This window comes from Pithys albifrons, chromosome 6, assembly GCF_047495875.1.
Source record: "Pithys albifrons albifrons isolate INPA30051 chromosome 6, PitAlb_v1, whole genome shotgun sequence".
NCBI classification, from domain to species: Eukaryota; Metazoa; Chordata; class Aves; order Passeriformes; family Thamnophilidae; genus Pithys; species Pithys albifrons.
Window position 1 is genome coordinate 60,782,150 of NC_092463.1, and position 12,638 is coordinate 60,794,787.

A 12,638-nucleotide genomic window follows, 5' to 3' on the forward strand; every position below is an offset into this window, starting at 1 on the left:
TTGTCAAGAGGTCAGGAGAGCTCAGCTCTTTCCAAATTTGCTCTAAAGAGGACTTGTGTGGCCTTCCATCACTAACCTTTGGCCTTGTGTCCCCATTCACAATGGGCATTTGTGGAAATGCCCTTTTTTCACTGCTGCCTTATCCCACTGGGTAAGCACAGACCTGCCGGCAGTGATGGCACAGCCCGTGCAGAGCCAGGCTGGAGATGGGCAGGACAGGCTGAGCATCCTCACCCAGGAGCTCTCTGTGTCCCTGTTCTCCTGCTGCCAGGACAGGCTGAGCATCCTCACCCAAGAGCTCTCCGTGCTCCTGTTCTCCTGCTGCCAGGACAGACTGAGCATCCCCACCCAGGAGCTCTCTGTGCCCCTGTTCTCCTGCTGCCAGGACAGGCTGAGCATCCTCACCCAAGAGCTCTCCGTGCTCCTGTTCTCCTGCTGCCAGGACAGACTGAGCATCCCCACCCAGGAGCTCTCTGTGCCCCTGTTCTCCTGCTGCCAGGACAGACTGAGCATCCCCACCCAGGAGCTCTCTGTGCCCCTGTTCTCCTGCTGCCAGGAAGACAGGCCCGCTGGAGCCCTGAGTCCTCCTCGTGCCTTCCTCTACCATGGTCAGCCTGCAGGAACAAGTGTACGCTTTTAACATGGGAACCATGGAGAAAGAAGCAAAAAACAAACATGGAGTCACTAATCTTTCCTGGGCCTCCCCACGCTCCTGAGAGGTGTGTTTCAAGAATTCATTCTGTGTTGTGGAGGAAAGAGGACGAGGAGGTGATTTTGGAAACATCAGTTTTAGGAAATATTAAGCACAAGGATACATTTGACCCTGATCTACTCTGTGCTTCACATTTTGCAGGAAAATGCTTTTATCTACTGCAGATGCACAGCTTTTAGCCCTTTCCTGGAAGAAGGGGTCTGTGACCTGTCTTTGAAATAGCTAAGCTGGGACTATCCTTTTCCTTTTGAAACACAGTTGAAAGGGGAGATGAAGAAACAGCATTGAATCAAATATGAATCCTTGGAGCAGAACTCAAGCTATCCATCTATCACATAGTGCCCTACCCACAGAGCTGTGTTACACCCTCTTATCTTACTGGCCCAGGGAATCCTCAGTTCATTTCTGTACTACAATGTAGGTTCAACAGGATGGTTGAAGAGCCATTCCCCACTATACTAACCATGAACACCTATACTAGGTAAGAAATTGGGGCATGTGGGTCTCCACCCTGTAAGATGGGAAAGAAAGATGAACATAATTCTTTTGCAATTACAGGCTACTACCTATAAAGGAAATGGTAGGGTGAAACTACCTTCCTTCTGAAGGAAAATGACACATGGTGCTGCATTTGCCCACTCTTTCCAGTTCATAAGGCACTTAACTAGCTGGAATCCTCCCAGGATTATCTAATTACTGCATGTAGAATGTGAAGCCCACGAAAACCAAGTCATGAATTAATTGTTACTTTGGCTTGGTATCTGAACAAGGCTGAGTAAATGCAAACTCTGGAATAAGAGAGAAAAGAAAGTTACTGAAGAATAATCAGATACAGCTACCCTCATCAAAGGGCCAGCATCCAGATCCTGACACACAGGAGGAAAAGAGTAAGTTCATGATATATTTAAGCTCATTAAATTAAAAGAAACAAACCAAAACCAAAACAAAACAAAAATCCCAACAACAACAAAAAGCCTACAATTAAAAAAAGGAAAATATATAATAGAACTGTCATGAGCAGTTCAATTTTTTAGGTTTCTTATTAAGTGTGGTCCACCAAAGCAAGGATCTGAAGCATGGGCTCACTAGTGAACACATTCAGTAAATTCATGGTTCAAAATTCCACCAGGAACAATATTTATTAGGCCCTGTCACCTGCTGTAGATAATTATGAAGGAATTTAAGAGAGGAAAAAGTTATCAAATATTTCATCTTATTTATATCTACCTGCTGTCTCATGGTCTACAAAAACAGACAGGAGAATTTCCCATGATTATTTTATCTCCTAGAAAAGGAAGAACTGCTACAGATTTTTGGCTGAATTTTTTCCCCACTTGTCTTTTATTGCCATTTCACCCCATACGCTCTGGAAGCATTTGCTGCCAGAGAAGAAAAATACATTATTTACTGAATCAAACCAACAGTTCATGTAGTTTTATGCCCTCTTCTTGGTGGTAGCCATTATGAGTTACATGACACAGAACAGGATAGAAGAGGTATAGGAAATTCTAACTAAAAATTCTGAATAACAGGCTCAGTAAGAAAATCCTGGTTTAAGCTCAGGATTAATACGTCCTGAAACATAACGATTTATAATCATTTAAATATTGTATCCCATTACTATTTGTCAGGTTTTTCCATTTTAGTTCTGGTACTTGGATAATATTGAGCCATTTAAATTCATATATTTCTAAACAATATCTCACTCCTGTACAGATTACACTAGTTCACTAACATGAGTTAAACCAATTGAGAAACAGGCTGTTCTCCATCTGCTACCAACAAATGTGATGTAATACATCCAGTATATTAAAACCGTATCTTTGACAAGTTTTTTTTAAATAGTGCTAGAGAAACATTAACACCATTTTTTCCAGTTAAATTTATTTTGGCTCATGGTCTGGTCTAACATTCCAAATCACCCTAACTACAGGCTACATTTGAACAGCAAGCCATTAGATTTCTGTCTAACAGCTGTCTGCTTCAGTTCAGATTTCCAAAGTCAGGTGCAAATCCCTCTTATTGCCTCCATTCTTCTTGACTGCTCTGCTCAGAGCAATTTCCCCATGGCCATCACCTCGGTATTGTTTCCTAAACCAGAAATGAGCAGGGATTTACAGCACAAGCAGTAGGTTTTCAAGCAGGTTAGCCTGACACAGACAGACACACAAATGGTTTCTGTATCCTGTTAACATTAGTTAGTGTGCGGGAGAACTGATTTCTTCCCACACTTAATTCTATTCTTTTGGAATTGTGAGAAGTCAGTGGCCTTGTTAGGTATTTTGTCAGATAGGTTTCCATGAGGTACACAGCTGGATGCAGCTTTGACTAGTCCTGCATTGAGCTCTCCAGCAGAAAGAGCTCATCAGTGTAGCTCATGCTCTTCAGCACAAAGAGCAGCATGAAATGCCATGAGGCTGTATTGGATTATTTGAGAGGTTTCTGACCCAATTCACTTTCATTTTTCCTGCTTCTCCCCTCTCCCTCCAGTAAACTTAATATCTGACTTGCATAACTATGTTGAAAATTATAAATACCTCCTCTATCAAGCACTATGAAAAGTCATTGCATCGCAAGCCTTACAAAGAGATGCTGAAAAAATCTTTCATTAAAAGTGTATTAGGTGCTAAATGAATCTACAAAGCCATACTCAGAGACACATCTATTGCACAAACAGGGAATGAGATTATATACAGTTTGTGTCTGGCAATCTGCTACTTAAATGAAACATTAATGCAATAGCAAGGCAACCATCCAAACTGTACTCAGTAATCTTTGCTGTTAATAGCATTTCACAGGAATCACCACAGACAGAACAGAAACATACCCACTGCAGCAACACCCAGCACTGTCCAATGGATAGACCTTTCTCTTCATTGAATTTAAAGCAAAATTAAACAGGGCATTATTTAAAAGGTCAGCACTTGAATTTTATCCCCAAAATATGAGGGTAGGGTATCAATCTGATCCATATTCCATTTTATCTCTAACCAGCACTGAAATCTGGTACTAGGTATGTAAGGAAGGAAGAAACGTTCTCAGGCATGGAGTGTAGTTTGCCGTCTTATGTTAAATATATAGAAACTAAGTTATACTTAATGGAATAAGATGAGGAAATTAAATTGAAGTTTCTAAGCCAAATCCTTAACTGCTGTAACTCACCTGTAGTTCAGATGTAAAGAACACCAAACTAACAACATAAACTACCAGGGAGTAAAAACAATCCCAGTAAGAAGAAACAAATTACTTAGCTATGACATTTCACTGACTAAATAAAATATCAGGTTTCAGTAATTTTAGCAATAGCAAGGCTTCAAGTAGCAGTTTGCAAGATGCTTCTGGAAAAAAAAGTATTTGCTATTTTCTTCATGTCTGAAAGAGACCTTTAGTCTTGATGTTGTTTCATCATCTATCACTTCAGAAACCAACAAGAAAAACACACACACACACACAAGTCTGCACACACACACATTCACGGACACACATGTGCACACACACGTATGCACACACAGGTCTGCGCACACACACACACGTATTCACACACACACATGTATGCACACACACATATGCACAAACACATGCACACACATACATATGCACACACACTCGTATGCACACACACATCTGCACACACAGGTATTCACGCACACACGTGCACACACGTATGCACACACACACACATATGCACACACACATACATATACACACACACTCGTATGCACACACATGTATGCACACACAGGTCTGCACACACACATGTATTAACACACATGTGCACATACACGTATGAACACACACACATATGCACACACACTCATGCATACACATATGTATGCACACAAATGTCTGCACACACACACGTATTCAGGCACACAGACGTGCACACACACACATATTCACACACACATGTGCACACACACGTCTGCACACACACGTCTGCACACACATGTATTCACACACACGTGCACACACACATGCATATACACATGTATGTGCACACACATGTATGCACACACACGTCTGTACACACACAAATATGAACACACACAAACATATGCACACACACATGCACACGTATGCACACTTAGACCAAGTCTCTAAAAATTTATTATTCGGAAAAAAAAATTAAATATATGTATACCCTAAAGCACAGCAACATTCAAGGATCTAGCAGATCACTAAGAATCTAGTAGAGACAATAATATAAATATACTGACTTTCAGAAACCGGTCTGGTACTAGGAATTCTGCTTTTGTTTCCAAATAGTATCAGGTACCTTGTCTAAAAAGACTGCATTCATCTAACTTGTTGCAAATAACCTTTTCCCATTTCATACAACACATACCTCATGACAAATTAGTACCATCATTCAGGTATAGTTATGTAGTCATTAGTGATAAACTAATTACTGGTATTCACACCTGATTTTGGAAGATGGAAAGCTAGGATACCATGTTTGCAAACTCAACAGGATCACTCAGATGGAAAAATACCACAGAAAGAGAACTTAAACTTCTAAATAAATGTTGTTCAGGAATACTTCTGGGAGCAAGTGTGGGGAAAAAATAAATGGTTGTCAATATTAGATTTTAAAATAATGACCAGCTGCAGTATTGGAATTTGATGAGGTTTGTGTCCTTTCTGACAATTAGGTGCTTGCCCGTGCTGGCTTTGTCTGATAAGAGCCTGTAATCTTTGCTGTTGCAATATTCAGGCTGCTGCTGAACCATCCTGAGAAGACTGGTAATACAAAAGAATCTTGAAACTTTGAGCCTTATGCCTCTTATCAAGAAAAACTTCAGATAAAAAACAGGAATGGACATGTATGATGTGAATGATTTACATCTTTAAAAGGTAAATTACAACTTAGTACCTCAGAATAGTATTGTGCCAAGGCAACACATTTTCAAGGCAAAGTAAAGGCAAGGTGAATTACAAAGCATGCAGGACAGTGCCCACAACACCCTTCTCTTTAACAGCCACTACCCAGAGACACAGCCCATGTGGACACAGGCACTTCTGGGCTCTCAGCAGAGAAGAGCTCTGTTCTGTGTGATTTTATCATAGAATCATAGAACAGTTTGTTCTGAAGGGACCTTTAAAGTTCATCTAGTCCAACCATCCTGCAATGAGGAGGGACATCTTCAGCTAGACCAGACTGTTGGCCTTGAACACTTCCAGGAATGGAGCATCCATAGATTCTCTGGCAACCTGTGCCAGGGCTTCTCCACTCCCTTCCCAATACCCCATATCAAACCTGCCCTCTTTCAGTATGAAGCCATTCCCCCTTGTCCTATCCCTACATGTCTTTATCAAAAGACCATCGACAGCTCTCCTGTAGTCCCTTTAGGTACTGGAACGTGTTAGGTCTCCCTGGAGCCACCTCTTTTCCAGACTGATAAACCCCACTTCTCTCAGCCTGCCTCCATAGCTGAGGTGCTGCAGCCCTCTGGCTGTGCTTGTGAGCACTGTGCAGCGCTCCAGGTGGGGTCCCACGGGAGCAGAGTAGAGGAGGAGAATCCCCCCCATTCCCACCCTCTCCCTGCTGCCCACACCACTTCGGATGCAGCCCAGCACAAGGTCGGCTTTTGGGGCCGCAAGTGCTCGGGGCTGGCCATGTCCAGCCTCTCATCCACCCCCAAGTCCCTTTTGGCAGGGCTGGTGATTATGGCAGAAGGAATCTCACCCCACGGCCATGGCACTGGCATTACCTGGTGCAAGGATCACTAACCAAGGCCAGCAGTAGCGCTTCTCACAGCCATGGCCTCTTCTGGAAACAGACCTGCTCCACAAATGATGCTGGCATCCACTCTGTGGTTAGAACGACTTCCACTCTCACCTGAGAAATGTGCCGAGATTAGAAAGTTTCTGTTAGAATCATTCACTGTCCTTGAGCCATCTCAGGCCTTTAAAATGTTTTAAAACAAAAAGGAGTGTTATGTTTTACCTCGCAAGGGGTAATTAACAAGAAAAAAAAGATTTCTCAGAGAGGGTTGTCCAGCCCCGGCACAGACTGCCCAGGGAAACGGCAGTCACCATGCCTGGGACGTATTTAGAGGTATGTAGATGCGGCGTGTAGGCACATGGCTGTGGTGGGATGTGGTGAGCTCGGAGGGTTTCTCCAGCCCTAGCGATCCGATGGCTGCATGGGGCTGCATCTGCATGGCCTGCTATGTACACTGGCCCTCACAGACACTGTCCCTCACAGACACTGCCCCTCACAGACGCTGCCCCTCACAGACAGACACTGCCCCTCACAGACACTGCCCCTCACAGATACTGTCCCTCACGGACACTGCCCCTCACGGACACTGCCCCTCACGGACACTGCCCCTCACAGATACTGCCCCTCACGGACACTGCCCCTCACGGACACTGCCCCTCACGGACAGACACTGCCCCTCACACCCACTGCCCCTCACACCCACTGCCCCTCACGGACAGACAGTGCCCCTCACAGACACTGCCCCTCACAGACACTGCCCCTCATGGACAGACACTGCCCCTCACGGACACTGCCCCTCACAGATACTGCCCCTCACAAACAGACACTGCCCCTCACAGACACTGCACCTCACAGACAGACACTGCTCCTCACGGATACTGCCCCTCACAGATACTGCCCCTCACAGATACTGCCCCTCACAGACACTGCTCCTCACGGACACTGCACCTCACGGACACTGCACCTCACGGACACTGCACCTCACGGACACTGCCCCTCACAGACACTGCCTCTCACAGACAGACACTGCCCCTCACAGACACTGCCCCTCACGGACACTGCCCCTCACAGATAATGCCCCTCAGACACTGCTCCTCACGGACACTGCCCCGCACAGACGGACACTGCCCTGCACAGACAGACACTGCCCCTCACAGACGCTGCCCCTCACAGACACTGCCCCTCACAGACACTGCCTCTCACGGACAGACACTGCCCCTCACGGACACTGCCCCTCACGGACAGACACTGCCCCTCACAGACGCTGCCCCTCACAGACACTGCTCCTCACAGACACTGCCTCTCACGGACAGACACTGCCCCTCACAGATACTGCCCCTCACAGACACTGCACCTCACGAACAGACACTGCTCCTCACGGATACTGCCCCTCACAGACACTGCCCCTCACGGACACTGCTCCTCACGGACAGACACTGCCCCTCACAGACACTGCCCCTCACGGACACTGCCCCTCACAGATACTGCCCCTCACAAACAGACACTGCCCCTCACAGACACTGCTCCTCACGGACACTGCCCGGCACAGACAGACACTGCCCCTCACATACACTGCCCCTCACGGACACTGCTCCTCACAGACACTGCCCCTCACGGACAGACACTGCCCCTCACGGACACTGCCCCTCACGGACAGAGACTGCCCCTCACAGACGCTGCCCCTCACAGACACTGCCCCTCACAGACAGACACTGGCCCTCACAGACACTGCCCCTCACGGACACTGCCCCTCACGGATACTGCCCCTCACAGACGCTGCCCCTCACAGACACTGCCCCTCACGGACAGACACTGCCCCTCACAGACACTGCCCCTCACGGACACTGCCCCTCACAGATACTGCCCCTCGCAGACACTGCTCCTCACGGACACTGCCCCCCCCCCCCCGCCTCCCGCCACGCGTCCGTTTCCCGCCTGGTGCGCGGGCTGACAGCGCCCCCTGGCGGCTCCCCGCGGCACAGCCCCGCACACTCTCGGCGTGTCCCGCTGTGAGAATCTCGCTGGTTTCGTGGAATCATGGAGTAAACTGGGCTGGAAGAGACCTCTGAGATCATCAATCCAACCCTTGATCCAACACTAATGGGATTACCAGGCCATGGCACTGAGTACAACATCCAGTCTCACCTTAAACACCTCTAGGGGCAGAGAATCCATCCCCTCTCTGGGCAGCCCATTCCAATGCCTGAGCACTCTCTCTGGAAAGAATTCCTTCCTAATATCCAAACTAAACCTCCCCTGGAAGAACTTGAGCCCGTGCCCTCTTGTTCTCCTGCCTGGGAGAAGAGACCAACACCCACCAGGCCAGAACTTCCCTTCAGGTAGTTCTAGACAGTGCTGAGGTCACCTCTGAGCCTCCTCTTCTCCAGGCAAAACACCCCCAGCTCCCTCAGCCTTTCCCCACAGCACTTGTGCTCCAGTCCCTTCATCAGCCTTGTTTCTCTTCTCTGGCCCCGCTCCAGACCCTCAGTATCTTTCCTGGACTGAGGGGCCCAGAACTGAACACAACACTCAAGGTGTGGCCTGCTGGCCACGCAATGTTTGATCCAGGCCAGGATCCCATTGGCCTTCTTGGCCACCTGGGCACACTGTTGGCTCCTGTAGAGCTTCCTGACACTCAGTTCCCCCAGGTCCCTTTCTGCCTGGCTGCTCTCCAGCCACTCTGTGCCCAGCCTGAAACGCTGCAGGGGATTGGTGTGGCCAAAGGGCAGGACCTGCACTTGGGCCTTGTTGAACTTCACCCCATTGGAATCAGGCAGGAAAAGGGCACAGGGGCAGCCCCAGCCCTGGGCATCGGGCACCCCCAGGGGGATGGGCAGAGAGGAGCCAGGCTGGGACACAGAATCATAGTATGGCTTGGGTTGGATGGGACCTGAAAGACCCCCTCGTTCCAACCTCCTGCCACGGACAGGGACATCTTCACTAGACCAGGCTACTCAAAGCCCCTTCCAATCTGGCCTTTAACACTTCCAGCAATGGAGCATCCACAAAGCCTCTGGACAATCCGTGCCAGTGTTCTACCACCCTCATCATTAAAAATGCACCGTCTTTTGGCTGCTCTCGTGCCCAACAAAAGCCCAGAAACAAATATCACATAATGAGAACTTTTTAGCATTTTTCATCTCAATCACAAATTTGTATTGAAAACACCTATTTTAGTAGTCACATTAAAGCTGTCAATTTCTTTCCACTGCAGATAGAAAAAGTAAAATGAACAAATAAAAGCATGATTATAGGGCATAAGTATGCAATTGTGACTTTAGGAGTAGTGCCTTAATTGGTTTCTTTAGGATGAGGTCAAGCACCTAAGAAATAACACAATAAAACAGAAATTTAAGTCACTGGAAAATTTGAGTTCTGGCAGGACTGCTTTGCCTTATTATAAAAAGAACAGAACAAATTTCCCAAAATGTTTAATGTCAGTACTTGCAGTACTCCTTTCACAACAACAGGACAAAAAAAACCTGTCTAATGCCCAAAAACGACATCTGTGAAAAAAAATTCGTGCTAACAAGAATGAAAAGAACATCTAGAATCATTTATTCACAGAAATGCCCTTAATAGACTAAATTTACATCATAAAATCCTTTACCACACAGTTTGCATAATAAAGTTATGTTATTGATACTGGTGTTAAACCAGCTTTGTGTGGAATGGTAAATCAGACTCCTGCTATGCTCAGCAGATGGACACATTTCTGCTGCGTGCAAGGACTGTATCAGCCATCTGAGAACATCTTATCAGCACATTCATCCTTGCCGTGTGATTTTAATTTAAGAGCATCAGTATCAGTAGTTGAGATTTAAAAGGTTGAGAAAGCAACCCTCACCAGAACACTCCTTTGTTACACAGCCCATCTCCTATAGCCCTTGCCACGGATCTCAAACTGGTGCTGCAGGCAGAGAGCACGAGAGTGAATCCAAGCAGCAGCCATCTTCCCAGAACTGCATTTGGGACATCACTTGAGGCGGCAGAGTCAACCAAATTAGCATTTTTGGCATTATTGACACCACAAGATTTATTACTCCCTGTTCAATTTAAAAAGATTCCCTGGGGAAATTTTTAAGGGGTGCTGGCTTTATTAGTTGTTACTGAGTTGGATCATTTGGCTGCTTGTAGGGAATGTCTAAACAAAAGCCTTGCTAGGAAGAGACCAGGGGACCTCTGGTGACTGATCTGGTGGCATTGATGTGATTTTAGCACGATGCATTTAGTTTCCATTGTTAAAAGAATAGAGCAGATTAATTTAAAGACTGAAGAGTTCCTGTAGGGCTGTGGCAGAACCTGGAGTCCTGCAGTGCACACAGCTCTGGCTCCAGTAAGCCACTAATTTCAGCAAGATTGGTGTGTCCAGCTGGATCACTGTAAGGAGGAACCACTGGGGCTGAACCCACAGCTCCTGCCCTTGGCAGTCACAGAGTCACCCCACTAGTGCAGCACAGCGCCTGTGAGGTGAGGACACAGGGAAAGATGAGAAAGGAAGATTTCTGCCACCTTAGAGTTCATGAACAACCTACTTCCAGCATAAAGAAACTGTGAAACATTCTTGTATGAGCAGGATGTGGAAACAATAGGCACGTTCCAGCAAATACAAACGCGGAGTGAATTAGTCACATGTTCATGCAGTTTGAAAGGGAGTCTTAGTATTGAAAAACAACACACAAGGCCAGCTAACAAGTAACAAAACACAAGGTTAAGGACTGATGAGGTTGCATCTATTTTTTCTGAGGGATTATGAAAAAAAAGAAAATATCTAGTAAAATGGAGACAGGAAAGACCGTAAATCTAATAAATTTACCTGCACATTAGAGCATTTAGAGGGCTATGCACAAAGGCATAATATGCTGGTAATAAGAGCTTTTAGAAATGTGAAAGTGCACCAAGTTTACAGGATTACACCATCAGCATCATTTGCTATTTGCCATAACACCTAAGTCCCTCATTTAGATTTAGTCAGCAGTGAAAAGTTTAATTGCTGCTGTCAAGATGGCATTCACTTTCCAAAGAAAGGGTTTGTGAATCTTCCTGTTCCCCCAAGAAACAGGTAGTGGAGGGACACAGTGTACTCAGAAGTGGTTCAAATCAACTTATTTAAAGCTTAAACTAAAAGCTGAACATTTTTTAAAAAGGGCTTAAAATATGCCCTTAATAAATGCCTTAGAAAGTCTGAGTTGTTTCAATTTTACATGAATCTCTGCTGGATGGGCAGCAACTATTCATATTCTAGACTGAGAACTACACTGAGATACTTTACTGCTGTGGTTCCAAAAATTCCGTCTTCATGTATTTTTCACTCCCTTGTTCCCTGGCAAACATACAGGTGTGGCAACCTGTTTGATCATCCAAACTGCAGCCACTGAGAGCCTAAAAAATTCCCATGTGAATGAAGCAAAGGGGTTTTGTTCAGCCTGTAAGCATTTTGGGGCATATCAGATCTGAATTCTCAAATCCTGGATTTCATCCAGGGCTTAATATGAATCTATCATTAACCCCACATCTGTGCTACAGACTGGCTTCAGTGAAAAAGTGTGCCAAGCAAATATTCAGAATACACAAACCAAAGGGACACTGGAATCTGTTTCTCCAGGCACACGAAGTTTACTCAGTGGGAATAGCATTTGTCCCACTGTGTTTTGAGCCATCTAGACTTTGCTGTGTACAGCTACAGTAATTATACTTAACCCTCTCTGTGTCACATATGCTAATGCAATTTTCTGTAATGTGCTGGAGTCATCCCTAATTCACCTCTGCCACTCTAACAGAAAGCTTTATGCCTGTGGGGCTGAAACACATGTTTGGTTTTCCAACATGCCAGATGAGTGCCCAGACTAGTGGATTACAATCAGTTTCCCTAACCTTGACTCTGTTGTCAACAAGTCTGTAGAACAAACCAGGTTTAATAGAAAGAGATTCCACGGGATAGGAGATATTCTCAGGCAATAGCTCTGACTATGCACAATTACCTTGTCCTAATTCTCTCTTGTTTAGGCCAGCATAAAAGAAATCATTTTTATAGAACAAAAATTCTCAAGAACTGCAAACTGAGCAAAAGAACCAACTTCAAATGATTAACATTAGCTCTTGAAAATCAAGTTGGACTCTAGGTTTGAATGATATGCCTGTTATTCCAGGTCTGGAACCAAAAATATCTGTATTGGATGCTCATGTTCTGGTGAGCCCTGA